Raw genomic sequence first — 21,006 nt, 5'->3', positions numbered from 1 at the left:
AAATGTTATCCAAAATTTCAAAATATAAAATTCGATACATCTGAACACATTCGTCCTGAGTAAAGGCGCTATACACTCGGATTCAACGCATATCCGTCATTTTGTTGGCCTTTTCAAATATAATTAGAAAATGCTCATCGGTCCTCTTGTTTCTTAGAAGACCACATGTTGTTCTTATTTCTAATATACAGTAGTTCACATCCAATGACTTCGTTTGCAAAATATCATAAAGAATATCAGTTAGACAAAAAGTCATGAAACCCTACTGCCAGAAAAGTGAATTCAAAACTGTTCATGTCCTGAAAAAAGCCTCTGGCAAATAGAATACATTTGTCACCGGACTATTCACTGGTAACTATATTTTCGAAGACTTCTTTCAGCTTTTCCCAGTCATCCACAATTACACTCAATAATTTGGAGTTCGAGCTCCAGCGGACAGGAGTCACGGTTGGAATGCGTGGCCCCGATACAGCAGAAATGGCGTACGTTCTCTTCGCCGAGTGATGGAAAAAAGGATGGTATTCTAGAAATTGATGAAAAAATATATACATTTTCGTATTGTTTTACAACTCTGTAGTAAGACCAAATTTAATCTGTGCGCCAAACAGTGTAAAAATACTGCAAGAGGAGCTTTCTCTGTCATCTTTCTCTGGAGTCTATTTAAATGGCCAGACATCACGCTAGCACCATCGTAATATTGTTCTACTAATTTGTGCTCGTGATCGAATGGTCCCAAAATTTTGTCCAATAAATCAAACAAAGCATCTGAAGATCTGTCAGCACTTACATCATGGAAACCTAAGAAACGTTCCCCTATAGCCCCGTCAGCATTAACAAACCACACAATTACAGAACACTGAGACACCTGTTTGATATCTGTCGTATCGTCCACCCGAACAGAAAACAATCAGCACACGTCAATTCTTTTTTTTACGAAATCATCGATGTAAGTTATTTTGAAATACACTCGATTAACTCATCTTGAATACTCTTTGATTCGTCACTAAACACTTTTTTATCTTAGAATACTGGTTTTGTATTTCTGCAGGGCTCCTTGATACCAGCAATGTTAACAATTCATTAACATTACCACGATTTATTGAATTTAATGTTTCGTCATGACCACGAAAAGCTAGTTTTTGCTTACTTAAATAGAGCACTGCATTAATTACCAACTAAAGGAAAAGCCTTTTTAAACGTACATTTTCATTGAACTGTACAATATACAGTGTAGCATTTTCCTTCAGAGCATCAGAGATCGTATTTTGGTTTCTTTGCAAAGTCTTCAAATCTAGCTGGCATTTTATATATTCTGCAATGTCTGAGTGCTTATGTAAAGAACGCGTTATGTTCAAAAGGGCTGAAAATCCTTCTTTATTCCAAACGTTATTTTTATTGCTAAAAAGCAAGCAGGGCCAACAAAACAACTTCTGTAGAGCTGGAGAGGAGGACAGCCATGGAAATTCCTTAAACCACGATCGTTTAAACTAAGGCTGTAAGATTTACCGGAATGTTTCACTTCTTTTGTAGCACAAATTTGCAGTGATTCAGTAGGGCGACCAAAACGTAGAACTTCATTCTGATCTTCGTTTCTCCAACGCGAAAATGATGTTTATAATAAAATACACACTATGTCATAAACAGGATACATGTTTAAATAAAACGGCACAACACTACGAGTGAACCACGATGCGTAAGTACTCGTATTTCACACAGAATATCGCAGGCAACACGAGACATTCCGATCTTCCGGCAACTTCACTAGCACAATGCGCTATGAGGAAAGTACGCGGGTGACGTTACGGTTGTTATGGCAACCGCCAAGGCCACGCGGTACGAGGGAGCACTTGGGAGGTAGAGCAAGCTGCGGAATATTTCGTTTTCACTCAATCTCACGCACCGTACTGTTTTTTTTTTTTTTTGTTATTGGCTTTACGTTGCAGCGACACAGATAGGTCTTATGGCGACGATGGGACAGGAAAGGACTATGACTGGGAAGGAAGCGTCCGAGGTCTTAATTAAGGTACAGCCCCAGCATTTGCCTGGTGTGAAAATGGGAAACCACGAGAAACCATCTTCAGGGCTGCCGACAGTGGGGTTCGAACCTACTATCTCCCGAATACTGGATAATGGCCACACTTAAGCTATCGAGCTGTGGCCGGCGCTTTCGTGAGTTCCCCTGGTTCTCATCAAGTGATGCGAGCTCTTGGTGCTCCAAACGCCGTAAAAAGAGCATTTTCTTTCCGTAAAAACAACAAATGTAATAAGAAAAATAACAAAATGGGTCAGTAATTTAATGGAAGCCAAGACAATATATGTCAAATTTCTCCGTTAATATTCGCCGTATTGAAAACCTGTACATAACGAAAATTGTTTAGAATATAATTTTCGATCTTTTACGTTTTTTGCGATTTTACCGTGTAGCAAATATCCCCGAAATATCTGTTTTATCTAAAACCTGTACATAACAAAGGTTACAGGAAAGGTCATTCCCGATCATTTACTGTACGTCTCATACATTTTCACCGCATGAGATATTATGATTGATGTATTCTCGAATTCAAGCATTTATGCCTGTTCATCTCTCAGAGGGCGTGGATATAAGTGCCGCTTAGCATCAAGTTGAGTTTTCCCATTCATTATAATGATAACAATAACAGTCCGACGCTGTGGTTGAATGATAAGCGTACTGCCCTTCGGTTCAGAGTGCCCCGGGTTCGATTCCCGGTCAGGTGGGATATTTTAATAGCTCGGGCTTGGGGACTGGGTGCTTGTGTTTTCCCAACACTCTCCTCTTCATATTCAGGCAACATACCATACTATAAATGAGCACAGAAACACGTAATAGTGATTACATCTCTCCATATAGGATTTGCAACGGCCGAGAGGATTCGTCGTGCTGACCACACGACACCTCGTAATCTGCAGGCTTTCGAGCTGAGCAGCGGTCGCTTGGTAGGCCTAGGCCCTTCAAGGGCGGTAGAGCCATGGGGTTTGGTTTGGTTTGGTTTTATATAGGATTTGCGTCAGGAAGGGCATCCGGCTATTAAACAGGACATGTGTGACACAGTTCCCACCCCCAACCCCACAGTTTTGGGAAGAACGGTAGAAAACGAAGAATTTAATTATAACAGTAATAACAATGCATTAGCTAAACCGATAGTAGCAAATAGAATGTTTAAAATACAGCGGATATCTACCAGTACTAACCAAACCCGAGCACAGAATTAGGCGCACATCGCGGGTGGTCGATAATTGAGCCCTAAATACAAGTACTCCGGGACCAGGAAATCTGCTTCTTTTCACAGAGCAGGAAGTAGTATTTTCTCAAACTATATTGTATAGTGATATAAATATTATTATTGCTCATTGCGGGGATCAAACCGTAGCCATCATTAAAGGAGTACTATACAGCACCCGGGGATCATGGCCGTTTCTTGTTTTCACCACTAAAGAGTAGCAGGTTTTCGTTAGTATTTCTATTAGTACAACGAGTAAACTGGTACAGTATATTATGAATGAATATGAATATTCTTTATTCTTTCTCCAGATCTACATAATATGTATATGATCCATTTATATGGAGAAAAAATAATAAATCTTACCTAAACCAGCTCACAAAAGGAAAAGGAAAATACTGTCACCTGGTAAACAAACAGACACATGAACAAAAACAAATAATAATAATCATTAAAAAAATGGCAATAGGCAGAATAAACACTGCCGCCTGACCCGAGATCAACCCTTATTCATAGTCTGATGGCCGTGGCAAAAATGTAGTCTGGGAGTATAATAATCAGAAACTAAAACAATAACACATTGCTGCATATTCCTATGTAGAGTGCGAACTAAACCCATAACACATTGCTGTGGAGTGTGTCTACACAATAACATATTGCTATGCAGGATACAATAGTGTAAGCAGACGGTGTCTGTTCTTTAAACACGCGGCATATCTCTTCCGGCCTGGTATGTTACTCAGCACAATCTTTTCTGAGCACTGACCTTCCTGTAATTCTACTTACATTGCAAACCCAGCTATCTTGTTACCTCCATTGCCGTGTCCTTGAGCACTGTTTCTCCTCCCGTTTCATTGTTACTTCCACTGCCGTGTCGCTGTGCACTTTTTCTCCTTACGTTTCATTACTATTGTCCGTTCTTGAATTCCACTGCCTCGCTACACTTGTTTACTTTTATCCACACACAGTTCACCTCCTGCTAATTTAATACTTGTTCACTCTTATTTCATCTGCAAATAACACACATCCTCCACTATTCCCTTTAGCTTAAACAATTACTTGCTACTACTGCTTGTTTTTTTACTTCTTGTCATTACACCTACGTCCAGGTTACTCGTCTTCTCCCACATTTCTTTCAGGCTCGAGCTCCTCCCTTTTGCCAAGCCACCTCGTGCTTCTGTCTTCTCCCTTTCACTCCGTTTGTGTGCACTCGTCACGTCTTGTGGTTCCTCCTCCCCCCCGTTCACTCCGTGTTTCTTCCTTTCGTCTCTGGCACCAAACTCCAACCGCATCTCCTCAATCCTCGTCTTGGTCTCCCTCCTCATCTCTTCACCGATAACCTGTAGGATCTTCTCTACCGTGATGTCTCCTTCTCGTTGCGAGCTCTTTTCTAATGCCCTATTTTCCTTGGTTTTTCCTTTGTTTCCATGCCCGTCTTCACCAACTATACTATCTGTAGTTCGCATTTCTTCCACCCTCTTCCCCATTACCACTTCCTTCTCATTTTGCTCCATTTCACGTAATTTCGTTACTGTCCAATATTTGGTCCATTGACCATTGGTAACCACTAATAATTGACCGTTGATGTTGGTTCTTAACCCTTGCAATCGAGCCCGGACCAAATGTCTTTTCAGGGTGTTTATATTCTTGTTTATATTCTTGTTTATGTTCTCGTCCTCGCCAAGGTCGTGCGCACCCCATCTCGTTGACAAGCGAACACAAGCCACACACCAACACCTGTCCAGTCAGTTGTGACCTCCTCACGGTCACATAATTTATGAATAAGCTCTGCAAGCGTGTGAATAATATCTCAGTGCCCATGGACTTGGCAAAAATATACCCCTGTTACCCTTCCTCAGAGCACGTAACTACGTACACGCTGCTGCTCTACGTACTTGCTGTGGCGCTGTAAGAATAGGTTAGATGCGACAAATGACATTTTATGCGTGTCTCCACTAGGCATTTTTGTAAATAATTAAAGGAAAGAATTATGTGATAAGACAAAGGAGTTTGTATGAATAATTTAAAAAATATATAATTCATATAATTTCTAGTTTCAGGTGGCTAAAATGGAATAAAAATGTGTGTTTTCCACAAAGTGAGGGGGAGGGCCGGCCCCCTTTTCTAATCGCCGCCGCTGCAAATAATAGCGATCTCGCCGTCAAGTCATTTGCCATTTGCGAACCTGGGAGGAAAAGAAGATATACCCATGTAATGTTGAACGTAGAATCTCAGCGTTTTAAACATAATCCAGTGCATTAACTTAAGTGCGGTAATATTAGTTGCTTTTTTAAGATTTTGATTCAACGCTGTCCGCCTCTGTGGTGTTGTGGTTAGTGTTAGTGTGATTAGCTGCCACCCCCGGAGGTCCGGGTTCGATTCCCTGCTCTGCCACGAAATTTGAAAAGTGGTACGAGGGCTGGAACGGGGTCCACTCAGCCTCGGGAGGTCAACTGAGTAGAGGTAGGTTCGATTCCCACCTCAGCCATCCTCGAAGTGGTTTTCCGTGGTTTCCCACTTCTCCTCCAGGCGAATGCCGGGATGGTACTAACTTAAGGCCACGGCCGCTTCCTTCCCTCTTCCTTGCCTATCCCATCCGATCTTCCCATCCCTCCACAAGGCCCCTGTTCAGCATAGCAGGTGAGGCCGCCTGGGCGAGGTACTGGTCATTCTCCCCAGTTGTATCCCACAACCAAGAGTCTGAAGCTCCAAGACACTGCCCTTGAGGCGGTAGAGGTGGGATCCCTCGCTGAGTCCGAGTGAAAAACCGATCCTGGAGGGTAAACAGATGATGATGATGATGATTCAACGCTATAAAATTCTCACCAAAGGAAAGTAGTATAAGTGGACGGTTCAGCCACCACCACCGCCGCAGACCCACCGCAGAGGCTACCACCGGCACCACCGCCACCGTCTCCCCACAGAAGCTACCACTATCACCACCGCCACACGCGCTCGGGAGAGGCCTCCTCCTCACGCTGGCTAAGAGCGCGACCCTAACCTCACATCCGCCAACTTGGAGGGATTTATTCTAACTTTTTATGCGTAAGAGTGCTAGCCTAACCTCAGTTTACGGCCGGATGCCCATCCTGACGCCATTGCAAAAGATGGCGGCTATACACGACTCCTTATGAGACGCCTTAAGGGTGATTGCGCAAGATGGTGGCTGCAAGATGGCTGCTATACATAGGCTATTATGAGACACCCTTGGGATGCTTGCGCAAGATGGCTGCTATAATTGGCTCCTTATGAGATGCCTTAAGGGTGCTTGCGCAAGATGGCGGTTGCTCTAATGGGACGGCTTAAGGGTGCTTGCACAAGATGGCTTGACACGCCCTAAGGATGCTTGCGCACGATGGCGGCTACACATGGCTCCTTATGAGACACTTAAAAGGTGCTTGCGCAAGATGGTTGCTGCACTTATCAATAAAGCTAGCTTAGAGGCTAACGTGCCGTGCTGGTTCGATTCATTAAATTTGGGGCTTAAATGCAAAATGTTAAATATCTCGAAAACGGTGCGTCGTAGAACAGAACGGACGACATTTTTCTGCCTAAAACCGGAGTTCGCAGTATCCGGAATATGACAGCATAAGAAAAAAGTAGTCTAATGATGAGATCAACGGTTCGGTTCCTACTTAGGCCCTTTGGCATTGACAGCTATCTAATTCTACAAGGCGACAGCTATACACAGATTCTTATGAGAGTGCTTAAAGTGCTTGCACAAGATGGCTTGAGACGGCCCACTAGGGATGCTTGCGCAATATGGCGGACACAAAATAACGGCTATACATAGCTTCTTATGAGACTGCTTAAGGGTGCTTGCACGAGATGACTGCTGCTCTTATGAGACGCACTAGGGATGCTTGCGCAAGATGGCAGCGACAAGATGGCGGCTATACATGACTCCTTATGAGACACCTTAAGGGTGCTAGCGCAAGATGGCGGCGGTTCTTATCAAGAAAGCCAGCTTACAAGCTACTGTGCAAGATGGTGGCTGCTGTTATGCGTGCGGTAGAGGGCAATTTGAAATTCAACGTGCTCTTCAAAGCTACGTTCTTTTTGACAAGCTGTCATCTTTAATGAACAGAGCACCGTGCTGCTATCTTTATCGTAGTAGTGGGCAATTTCCACGTGACAGCTGTCATCCGCCATCTTGCATCGCTAACCTTAGTGCTGCCCTCTTTAGCTACTTACCTTTGAAATGTGGTGGCGGACAATTAGAAAAATTCGACATGCATTTTGACAGCAACCATCTTTAATCAACAGAGCACCGTACTGCTATCTTTGGCTACTACTTTTGAAATGTGGTGGCGGCAATTTCTACGTGCTCTTCTTTGGAAACAAACCCACGTGCTTTCTTGACAAGCTGACAGCAGCCATCTTTAATCAACAGAGCATCGTGCTGCCATCTTTATCGTAGTAGCGGGCAATTTGAAAAATTCTACACAGCTGTCATCCGCCATCTTTAATTAACAGAGCACCGTGCTGCTATCTTTAGCTACTACCTTTGAAATGTGGTGGCGGTAATTTTAAATTGTATCCAGCTGCCATCGTTAACCAACAGGGCACCGTGCTACTATCTTTAGCTACATACATTTGAAATGTGGTGGCGGGTAATTTGAAAAAATCCGTTCGCTTTCATCAACTCTAGTGCATACGAGAACCTAACCTCTCATCTACCATCTTGAAGGAGACTATCCTTAGTTTACGACAAGATACCCTTACCGACGCTAATTAGCACTTAGAGTTTACTACACAAGATGGTGGCTGCTGTTATGACCTTCTCCTCTGTTAAGGTACAAGTTTAAACACGCATCGCGAAGGCTACAGTGAGCACGTACTCGACACAACATGTGTTTAGAACATGCCAGGGATACCTTTGTTGTAAGAAGATCAGGTTGCCGCACATTCCTTGTAGGGCTAAAGGGCTAATAGGCTAATAAGATAAAGAGCTAATGGGCAAAAGGGCTAAAGGGCTAATGGGCTAGGGTGCCTCTCCTCTCTTTATCCGGGCTTGAGACCGGCTCTACATCTAGAGACGGAGTTAACACCCTAAAGAAGGGAGAATGTTGGAAAATAATCTATACGAACATAGCTACTCGATCGACTATATACTACAGAAGGATGAATTAGGAGAGGGTAAGCGCTGGGATTGTAGGAAGGTGTTTAAGCTGTTGTACTGTCGAGAGAGAGCCATCACTTAATAATACCTACACGACGTAATTCATGCTCTATTTCAAAAATATCTGCTTTGTACTATGTGTAACCAGCAGCATGATAGGCTCTTAACAGTTGCAAATGTTTTACCAGTACGTTGGGGTCTTTACAGAATCTTATGCTACATAGGGTAACAGAGGCTTGTTGTGAACTTTGAGCCTATATGCAGACAGATGATGTGTAGGGACTTGTTTTGATGTAACACGTGCTTTAGCAGTAGCGTTTCTAGGTACAAACTTAACTTGTTTCGATAGCAATGAAGCGTTGAAATTTTCTTCTTCTTCATCTTGCATCTCTTCTTGAGATGTTTGCACTGCGGCAGAACGTGTAGTAGGCTTAGGAAATGAAGTAAAATCATCAAGCTGTAATGGCAATAAAACATTGAGATATTCTTCTTCTTCTTCTACTTTCCCTTTACTACTGTTTTGATCAAGATAATTATCCTTATTATAATCATGACCTTGCCTCTCTTTATCTTGAAGTTTGTGCTTAGTAACAGAACTTGTAGCAGACCTAGACAACAAGGGAGAATTAAAAATCTCTCGCAGAGGAGTACTTTTTAAAAATAAATCAGTGTTCGCTTGAATACGGTTGAACTATTTGTATTTTGTTTTCGACGAAAGCACATTACACGCGACTTCATGACGTTGAGCGTTGTATGCGTTCTTGAACTCCCTTCTACAATGCTTGCATTGAAAAATTGTCCTACGTGATATCTTATGACGTCCCTAGTGATAGCTTCGGGAAAATGGTTTTCCACACTCTTTGCAAATATGCCTAGAAGTAGGGTTTTCTATGACGGACTTTTATCTTCTGCTAACACATTCTTCTTTAAATCTGCTAGACACTTGTTACTCGCTACTTCGATGATGCTAACAGCTTAGCGATTAACAGTAAACTAACACAAAAGCGTATAACCAAGGTAGCAACAGTGAGGTTTAACCCCGTCAGGAAGGCAGCAGTGAGGTTAGCGATGTTTTGTTGTTGGATTTCAAATTCCGCGCTACGACATGCATACGGTGGCAGCTTTGAGGTTTAGCGCCGTAAAGATGGCAGCAGTGAGGTTAGCGATGCTCTATTGTCCTTAAAAGTGAGGTTAGTGTCCGTCAAGATGATAGCGCTGTTAAAAAAGCACGTGGTTTTTTTACCAACAAGAGCACGTGGTCGTCCCATGTAAAACGATAAGGGCTATAGAAAAGATATATGCTGAAGTAAAGTGTACTGTGAGAGTCAAAGAAGGAGTAGTAGTATGAGAGATTATCACTATAATGGGTCTGAAGCAGGGGTGCAAATTGTTACCGATTTTATTTCTGTTGTTCATTAACGATATACTAGAATTTAAAGTTGAGGAACGATTAGCACTGCCATGTTTAGAACATCTGGATATTCCTGGTCTTGTCTTTGCTGACGACATACTACTGTTCACACTAACGCCAGTTGCAATCCAAAAAAAGTATTGATGGTATCGAGAAGTACTGTAAAGAATGGAATATAATTAACGCACAGAAAACTAGAGTAATGGTGCGCAAGAACGGGAAGAATTTAGCAAAAATGGAAAACGGTATCTTGAAGGAGTGAATCTGGAAGTAGTTAACAAGTTAGAATATTTAGTAATTATCATATCAGGAAATGGAAATTGGTCTGAAACGTCAAGAGGGCAAAACTGATTGGTGTAGCAGCTCTAGCTACTATAAGAATATTAGATAACAGGATGTCTAATATTGATTTTAGGGTACAAAGAAATGTATTCAGCGCTGTGATTAAATCCAAAATGCTATAGGTGCAGAAGTTGGGGCACAGAAAAGGAAATAGTAATGCTCGATTCAGTCACTAGTAGATTTATTAAAATAATTACAGGCTTACCAATATGTACAGCGAATGGTGGAGTAAGATTAATGTGTACAGGAATTAATATAAAAGTGGATATAATTAAGAGACTAACAAAATATTGGTTTAGGGTAAAAAGGGGAGGAGGGGGAGAAATTCTAGATATAGCTTACCGACACCAAATGAGGTATCAGGATGGGTACTGGGCGGGCAACTTAAATTACTAGAAGGAATTGGGATGGGGAACTATTGGGACAACGATTTAGAAGAAAGAAAAGTCTGTGGAAGAGTGGCACGGAGGGTAGCAGATATAGAAATACAAAGACTAAGAGCTGAGGGTAATAATAGGAAAGCTCTGGAGGAATTCATTATTATATATATCCAGGTATAAATAATACATGATAAATTAACCAAAAGAGAATACAGGGGAATAATGTTGTGGTTGATGGGAGTTTATAAAAATAAGGCATTTACAGAAGTTGCAAATACATGTTTATTTTGTGAAAAGGAGTTAGGAAATGCACATTTTTGAGACAGTGTGAAAGTACAAGAGCATTACGGGTTAAATACTTGGAAGCGAAAGAGATAAATGAAACGGAAAGAGAATCTGAGTACTATACTCTTGTCAAATTAATAAACAGGGAATGGAGATGGCCAGGAAAACTATCTAAATTATTGACAATTATAAAAAGCTTGTTGGAGAAAAAAATAAAAGTGGTGAATGAGGGAAGGGGCACATGCTGCTAAAAAAATGAAAGAGCGAAATCAGCACGAGTACACATGTTTAAAGGGATATTATGGGACACAAAAAAAACACATACCCGTACACTGAATAGGAAGTTTAAAATTGATTATATTCAGTAAAAGAATACATACGGAAAGTATTTATCTCTGAAGTATCATCTCTTTATGGGTTAATAATAACGAAGTTTCGCAACCATGTATGCACATAAAACAACTTTGATACACAGATACGGAACATTATAGAGTTTAAGTCACTAATAAGTAAGGGCGCCAATAATTATAAGTTTAGAATATTGTTTCGTTTTTATATTTGTTCAGTTTTGTTCCTTTGTTCCTTAGGTATTGTATATTTCTAATTAGTAGATTCATTTCATTGATATGTAGGCCGTACTGTATTCCTTCTAATGAGGTTGTTTGTTGTTTGTCTGCCTGTTTTCTTTTTACTTTGGTTTATGTTAGTTTGTTTTGGCTGCTGACGTACAGTAGAGTTGGAAGAGTGGGAGGTAGGCCTGGCCTATCTCAAGGTAAAGTGTTGATTCGGTACGTCTGCACGTGTATAGTAGAGTAAGGTAGTGAATAGTGTTAGGATAGAGCAAGTAAGTTGTCAATGAGACAGCGAAAATGAACCGAGTTATGGAATCCGTCTCGGCAGTAGAATACAGGCGTGTCAGCCTACATGTAGAGCTGGGCAATGCGCACACATGTGGGCTGTTACATGAAGGAGTGGTGAGGAAATAACATTGGCAGCTTAAGGGGTCTGTGAGGTATCGGTTTCCGAGCCTCGTAAGACATGTCTGGTCGTGACATCCCAGGGAAGGGTGGTAGGAGTTCCTCACCAGTGCTCATGTCGCGGCCGGACAGATTTAGGATAGAGTTAGTATATATTTAATGTATTTAAGTAGTTAGTTTAGTTTTAAGTAGAGGTAGTGTGTTGCATGTGGAGCTGGCGATCAGCCCATGTGCAAAATGCTACATAGTAGATATAGAGGTAGTTAAGTACTAATTAGTTAGTGGTTAGCTATAAATAGTCTGTAAGTGTTTATTTTGATTTGCAAATTGAATTGCATACATCATTATTATAACCAAAAGTCATAATAAAAGGAATATACGAACATATTTGTAAATTTAGTGCTTTAATAGTCTACTATTGCACATTTTATTAACATTACGTATTTAATTACATGTTTTTTGTGATGATTACATTTAATTACATATTGTGTGATTATTACACATTTAATTACATATTTTGCAATTTTGACATATTTAATTACATGTTTTGTTATGATTACATTTTAATTGCATATTTCGTGATTTTACATATTTAATTGCATATTTTGTGATTATTACATATTTAATTACATATTTTGTGATGGTTACATATTTAATTACATATTTTAGGAAAATTGCATATTTAATTACATATTTTGAGATGATTACATTTTAATTACATATTTTTGTGATTATTACATATTTAATTACATATTCTGTGATGATTACATATTTAATTACATATTTTGTGATTATTACATATTTAGTTACATATTTTGTGATTATTACATATTTAAATACATATTTTGTGATGATTACATAGCGTATTTAATTACATATTTTGTGATTATTACATATTTAAATACATATTTCACTGTTATTCACTACATTTCATGCACATATGACGCATTTCGATATTATACAAATATCCGGGCACTACTTTCAACAGTATAGCCTTACGTGCTACTATTTTGAGGATCCTACCAGCCTGCGGGCTGAAGATTTGACGGATATAACATAAATTTATATGGGTTATTATAAAATGTTGGTGTCAAAACAATCAGGATTACAATAAACTAATAGGGGAAATCCATACAATATGAACCACTTAACTTCAAACGTCCATAACTCTATTGACCTTAATGAAAATGTTTATATACGACATTTAGTACAATGTGTCAAATTATTTGTTGAAAATAAATGTTAATATTATCTGTAGGATTTGTTTAAAAGTAATGTGTATTCTAAAATTTGTTATCAAGTAATTTGCACCAATAGCGTGTAACTTGGAGCAGGTGATCATGTAATTTATAAACGTGTTAAATATAAACGCTTATAAGATATTTAATGAATTTGATATTAAATACTAAGCTATACAATAACGACACTATGAACTCTGGTCGTCACTTTTCGTATGTAGGGCAATGACAAAACGATTCATCCTGAACTTTAGCGCTTTTTTCATGAGCCCACTTTTTGCAACTACTGCACTGAAACCAATCTACATCACAATACTTGTCACATAGAATGCCGTCAGATAGGTCCTCAATTGTAATTGCGTAGGCTGAGTGGACCTTGAACCAGCCCTCTGATCCACGTAAAAATCCCTGACCTGGTCGCAGTCGAACCCAGAGCCTCCGGTTGGCAGAACGCTACCCCTACACTGTGGGGCCCGTTTCAAATTATAAAACAAGTTCTTTTAGAATCACCAGTAAAACCACTAAGAAACATAATTATTACAGTTGTTTCAACGGTCCAAATTACACACACTCGGGCAATCCAAAATTAAACAACATGCAAAAAAGATTTAATCAAAGACTAAATAAGATAGAAAGCATTTGAAATGTATGAATTAAACTATGTTAACACCTAGCTGGCTATTTCATCAGTACTTGCAAAAGCTAAGCACCCTCTTGGCTGAAATAACTACTTCACAGTACCCTTACTTGTCACCGTATAAGCTTACAAGGAATGTGAGTATTAAGATTGTTTTCCTTTTCCCCCTTCAAGTCCATTAGCAAAACAACTTCCAGGAAGAAATTTACCCTCGGCTGTCTTTCTGACCTTGCCTCAAACAGGGGGTGACCAAACTTGCAAATCCCAACATTATCGGTCCAAATTACACGCAGATCCAAATAGACGGACTTCCCCTACTCTCTTCTCAATTTCTCGTGATCCAAACCTAGAAGTAAGGAGCATTTTATTCTACCGAAGATTTCATAATAATGTTCTCTTTAATTTCAGAGTCGTTCAAAGTGGCGGAGAATGATGACAACATTACGCATTGCTTCGGTGTTCGTCGTATTTGTGTTTCTTGTGATATTTGTATGGTTGGCCAACAACAATTTGGCGTGTGTAGATAATGTAATCAGAGCAGTCAGTGACATACGTGAGGATTTGTTTAAGGAGCCTGTGCCAGGCGAGGAGAATATCTTCTTCGTGCAGACCAAATGCGATGAGGACATGGGTATGCGTGTGTTGAAACCTCGCCAGGCTTGTGCGATGGAGTCTGCAACGCTTATGAACCCGAGTGCCTCAGTGTATCTTTTACATGCGTGTGAATTGAAAACGGAGAGCATCTTGAAAAGTCCTGTATATGTTCGTGAACTATTCACCTACCCTAAAGTGCACTTATCACAGCTCCAAATGATGCGTCACTTGAAGGACACGCCTCTAAAAGAATGGTCAAAGAGGGGGTTGTTGTTGCAGAGTCGGTACCCCGTGGAATACACCAGCGACGTAATGCGCTATGCCTTGCTGTGGAAATACGGAGGAACCTATTTGGACCTCGACGTCGTCGTCATGAGGTAAGAAGTGTAATTTGATACTCGCTCATTGCCAGAACAGGAGAGGGAGGTGGGGGAAGGTAATTTTTTTTATCTTAGTTCGCTGTTAAGTACAGTCCACATTGGACCAAGTCCACACCGGTCATAGTAACTATACTCCAAGTCAACTCAAGTCCTAAGCTGTCCCTTTGATGTTATATAAAAGACGCTTACGTTAACCGCCAGGTTCAGGAGAAGAGCAGAGATGGAGAACGGAAAAGAGGGGAGGTGCGCAAATGCGGAAGGATATCGTCCTCATATCTACAGTTGAGTACTGGTATAACATTAAAGGGGCCGCTTACGACTAGCGTTGACGTCGACTATAACAGTTCCGATGCTGATAGCTGGACGTGTGCTGTCAGGCGTAGGGAGTCGCTGTTTTCTGTACCTGTTCGCACTCTACTACTCTACCATTAAGAAACCAGTGTAACATAGTGTTCTTCTTCTTATTATTATTCTTGTTCTCCCACTATTGTGGGGGTCGCGTGCGACTGTGTCGCACATGTGGATGTGGCCCTGCTTTTCGGCAGGATGCCCTTCTTGATGCCATCCCTACAGGGAGGGATGTAATCACTATTGCGTGTTGCTGTGGTGCTTTGTAGTGTGGTGTGTTGTCTGAATACGAAGAGGAGAGTGTTCCGACAAACGCAAACAACCATTCCCCTAGCCAAAATAATTAAGCAGACTGTACTCCGACCGCTTTGGTGTTGGACAGTCTGAGTGAACCCACCACATTCGCTCCGACTGGTTCACATTCGCTGTCATTACGACATTCGTTTCCAACATGTCCAAAGACAGGGTGAAAGCAAAACCTGAGTAGAAGCAGTACGGATTACCAGGACCACGTGATATCGAGCCAAACATTTTACAGAAGTGCGTCAAAATACATTTATTTATTTATTTATTTATTTATTTATTTATTTATTTATTTATTTATTTATTTATTTATTTATTTATTTATTTATTTATTTATTTATTTATTTATTTATTTATTTATTTATTTATTTATATCCCCAATTACAATGGATGGTACAAAATACATTCACTATAAAAATGGTGATCCTCCGTGGCTCAGACGGCAGCGCGTCGGCCTCTCACCGCTGGATACCGTGGTTCAAATCCCGGTCACTCCATGTGAGATTTGTGCTGAACAAAGCGGAGGCGGGACAGGTTTTTCTCCAGGTACTCCGGTTTTCCCTGTCATCTTTCATTCCAGCAACACTCTCCATTATCATTTCATAGCATTTATCAGTCATTAATGAAAATCACCTTGGGAGTGGTGACCCATTGATATGTTTCATTCATTACATCCCTGACCCGGTCAATGACTGGAAAACAGGTTGTAGGTTTTCATTTTTCATTTTCATAAAAATGGTACCTATATGTACAAAATAATATATAACAATTAAAAAACCAAGATTGCCTTGACTAAATTACGAATAATTTAAACACATTTTCAATAAACTATCAAACATATAAAATATTAAAGTTAAGGAAGATAAAACAAATAAGCAGAGAAAAAAGAAAAATATTCATAAGAACAGCAAATACACAAGCACATATACATTTAAAAAATAATAGTGGCATTACATACGTCATATTTCAGTGCTGAATTAATTTTCTCCAATAAATTATTCATTATAATGTAAATATTGTTTTAACATTTTTGAAAATAAAGGAAGTGATAAAGTAAAATCTATTTGTCTGCTGTCTGAAGATATTCTGTTAGATACTTCTCACATTTTTACAACAGGTGGATTTTTGTAATGTAAGTTGCTTGAGAAGGGGCAGTAAAATGTTTGTCTCAAACGAAGAGTTACCCTCTTGGTACTGAAGTTGATTCTTTTAAGAAACGCTTGGTTATCTAATATTCCATTACCTGTCTTGTAAGGAAATATCTGTTGAGCTAAGATTCTACGTGTACTGAGCTGCATTAAACCAAATTCATTTAATAGAGTTCTATAAGAAACTCTTCGATGATATGATGATCGGTTATATTTTTAAAATATAAATATCGCAAAAATTTGTTTTGTATTTTTTCTATTTCGTTAATTGTACGCATGTACTGAGGAGCCCACACTACACATGCATATTCAAGTTTACTTCTAACAAGATGACTGAATAAGATTTTTAAAGTATATTCATCCCTAAGTTCTCGAGTATTTTTAATCATAATCCCTAATTGTTTAAATCCATCATTTGTAATTTTGTGAATGTGACTGTTGAATGAAAGTTTTGAATCAAGCATAACACCCAGATCATTTACTAAATTACACCTCTGCAAAATCTCACCATTTATACTGTAGTTATGCACAGTCATATTCGTATTACGAGAAAATGTGATCACAAAACACTTTTTAATATTGAAAAAAGCCTGTTTGCAACACACCATTTGTAACAGTTGTTCAGGTCGGCTTGCAATTTCATAGCATCATCATACCCGGAAATTTGCTTACAAATCTTTAGGTCTTCAGCAAAGAGTAAGCATTTTGAATATTTTATTACTTTCGGTAAGTCATTTATAAATAATGAAAAGAACAATGGACCAAGATTTTAGCCCTGAGGGACTTCAGAATTAACTTTGAACTGGAATGAAGTATTTTGTGCGTAAGATACAAACTGTTTTCTGTGTCAGTTGTTTAGAGAAGAGCTTCCTAGATCTATGTTAAAAAACAAGTTAATGTTAGCGCAGACTATGGACGGATAAACATTGTCGATATTTATACTACAACAATTTGTTTATTAAAAGATCGCCTTTGTGATGATGAACCCCTTGCATGGTGGAGAAATAACAGCACAGAATATCCAAGATTTTGCTCTGCTAGCGAAGAAAATATTGTCTATACCAGCCTCCAATGCGGCAACTGAAATACATTTCAGTTCAGCTGGTAACATTTTTAATGACAAAAGGAGCTCGCTTAATCCAAGTAGAGTAAAAGACGTTCTTTTGATTCACTCCGTACTAAAACAGACAACACAATAATGATGAATGTTTGTGACGATGTGAAAGACGGTGAAAGTTAATGTTCCCTGTCTGGTAATGTGATGTGTGATGTTGTTTTCACAATGTTTGTAGTAAGTTTGTAATTGCATTACTTCAATGCATGATAATGCTAATCCACAGCCTGTTTCCAGTCATTCGACCGGGTCAGGAATGGAATGAATGAAGCCCCATCTAGCGGCGAGGATAGGAATCGTGCCGGCTGCCGAAGCCTGCCGGGAGCAATGATTAATGACTGACAAATGAAATGAAATGATATTGGAGAGTGTTGCTGGAATGAAAGATGACAGGGAAAACCGGAGTACCCGGAGGAAAACCTGTCCCGCCTCCGCTTTGTCCAGCACAAATCTCACATGGAGTGACCGGGATTTGAAGCGCGGAACCCAGAGGTGAGAGGCCGGCGCACTGTCGCCTGAGCCACGGGGGCTCACTTCAACGCATATTTCGTTAAAATATTTGCATGGTGTCCAACGTTTCAGTCAGCCACTCTCCTTTCGTTGCTCCTTTTTAAATTTGTTCGTCGTAACTTGCTTGACACTGTCCACAAAGGCATCACCCGCCTTACCCGCCAACCCGCTCAAAGTCAACCGTATGAGGTTCGAATGAGCGTGAGTGAACGAACTGGGCCGTTTGCACACCTCTAGTCCTCAACATTCCTGCAATTTACACTCCATGCAGAACACCAAACCTACACCAACTAACGCGCAGATGCTTCCCCGCTACGTTGGAGGGTCTGCCTGATAAGAGCTGCGCATGGCTATCGATAGCCACACGAACATTATTCTACTCTACAGCCATAGATAAATACCATTCAGGGTAGCCAGGGTCTTCGCCAAGATACAAAACTCAGTGCTCTTCGACAGGATTACTTCTGGCTTTTGAGAATAAATATGGAAACAAATGTCTCCAGTCATCAAACCTGTTTCTTCAGGTACAGGAAGTGATCTGATCCTTGAAGAGAGCGACTAAGGAAACCAGTAGCTTAGTAAGAGGTCATTACTATTAAAGAAAACTGGACCTTGCACACTTCTGTTTGAATGGGGACTGCGCGGTGAAAGTCACGAGTAAAGTTCGGAAGAGTCTCTTGATTGTGCCATAAATACGACCACACTCAGTATTGAAGTTGTGTTGAAGGACAATATCAGTTCTACTATCTACATAAATCAGACCGAAACTTGTTCGTTGAAGTTACTATAAATTATGTAGTTAGACAAGTAGCAAAATGTCCAGTATTCTTTGACCTGATAGATTCTCTCATAAATGCTAGGGAAATCATTTTGATGTAGGTGGCGATCGTTGTATCTATATACTAATACTAGCAAGATACCCGTGCTTCGCTACGGTATTATACTGAAATTTATAATTGAATGCTTATTGTTGTAGATATATAATCCGCCGAAATTCGCGATCAGACTCGTTTACTGCGAGAATCCGCCAAAATTCGCGATCAGACTCGTTTTCTAATACATTACGGCGAGTTTCCTCCCATTTTTCAATCTTTCTTTCCAGCAATCGATTTCGTACTTCCCGGGCTAGGTCCATGTATTCCACCCGGTCAGTTGGGTCCCTAAATCTTTGCCATCTTTTCCTATAAGCATTTTTAATATGGATCAAATCCTCCAGGAGAACCGGCGTGGTGTCTTCTTGAGTGCCTTGGCGGCCGGACTGTATTCTTAGTCATTACCCGTCCAGGACCCGTTTCCAGCGGGATCCGCACATTTGACGACGGTCCAGAAAAATTATTATTATTATTATTATTATTATTATTATTATTATTATTATTATTATTATTATTATTATTATTATTATTATTATTATTATTATTATAGATGTTCTCGACCCCACAGCAAGATGCAAGACCGCTACTTGGCGGTAACTTACATCTGCTGCCATTGTCATTGTTGACAATGTGACCAGCACCATTGTCGCGCGTAGGCAAATGTGCGGGATTTCTGGCGATACGAATGACATACTTCCGTGCATTATTGACCTTATTATAGAGGTGAACGGACGGTCAATCTCTTTCCTATCTTTTACTTCAAATTAGTTTAATTTTTTTTTTATATGCCAGGAGAATCTACTGTAATCTAAGAACGTTCTCCGAAGGAAAAGATGGTTCTTGAAAACGAACCCAGGAAAGATTAGAAATGACGTAATAATGGGTTAGATTAATTAACTGAGTATTTGTTTGTTGTATATAATGTAAATATGGGATATATTTCTTTCAATTAATACATGCTGTTTGTAATACTTTGATTAAGTTCATTTCAAATTAAATTCTTTTTTGTGCTAACCCATTTATTAGATTTTAAATCACTCCGGTGATTATTTGTATTTTAGTTAGGAATATTTGCTACCAGACAGCCAGATTATGAAAGTGCCAGAGTATGTAAGATTTGTGTTGCGTACGGAAGGTCATAAATATAATAATGATACTGTTCTATCTGCTTTGGGTGTTCGCAAGTTCTATAATAATAATAATAATAATAATAATAATAATAATAATAATAATAATAATAATAATAATAATAATAATAATAATAATATTTTGTGCGTTTGCAAGTTAAAGTATAATAATCATGGCAGTGCTTTGTGAGTGGCAAAGGAACGTAAATTATTATTATTATTATTAATAATAATAAGATTTTGTGCGTTTGCAAGTTAATAATAATGACAGTGCTTCGTGAGTTGGCTAGTGCAAATAATAATCAATGTGGAGATGACATGTAGCGTTAAAGAATTTAATTCGGGTAATCAGTTTGATTTTACGTAAATTGTTGATTTCACGTTTTAGGACTTTATATTAACCATTAAAATTTGTTTAAAAGCGATAAAGGCACGTGAATTAGAATGGTCACGATATGTTGAAAGCCCAGAGTGGTTTGAGCCCATATTTAGAGTTGGAAGTCATGATGGACGAAAATCCGGCATGAAATAAAATTGAGCCGTACTATTTGTAATGATGAATTAGATGAATCTCAAGGCCTAAGATGATATAAAATCCCGATTCCGGTGTTATGAGTGGTAGAATCCACGCACCGAGGATTAATTTACGAATTAAATGTTTGAAGAGTTCCAGTAAAAAAAAAAAGTTGGATTTCAAATGAGTAGGAAGGAATAGTTAGCAATCGCCGTCATTGGAGGCATTTGCCCGCCGCGACGTGCCATAGGTTGTGAGATGTGTCTTGGGAGGACATGTGTCCCCATAAAATTAACGGCAGTACGAAACTGAAGGTTGTGGTACCGAATACCGTGTTGTCCCAACCGATATAAAGCAGATCTTGGTGGTTCATAACGGGATTTAACATATGTGACCGAATTCTAAAGAGTGGAGATTAAAATATCGAACTTCCCACTTTAATAATAATAATAATAATAATAATAA

The sequence above is a fragment of the Anabrus simplex genome, chromosome 6 (genome assembly GCF_040414725.1).
Source record: "Anabrus simplex isolate iqAnaSimp1 chromosome 6, ASM4041472v1, whole genome shotgun sequence".
Lineage (NCBI taxonomy): Eukaryota > Metazoa > Arthropoda > Insecta > Orthoptera > Tettigoniidae > Anabrus > Anabrus simplex.
The sequence above is the reverse complement of the archived record's forward strand: the minus strand, read 5'-3'. Positions refer to the sequence as shown.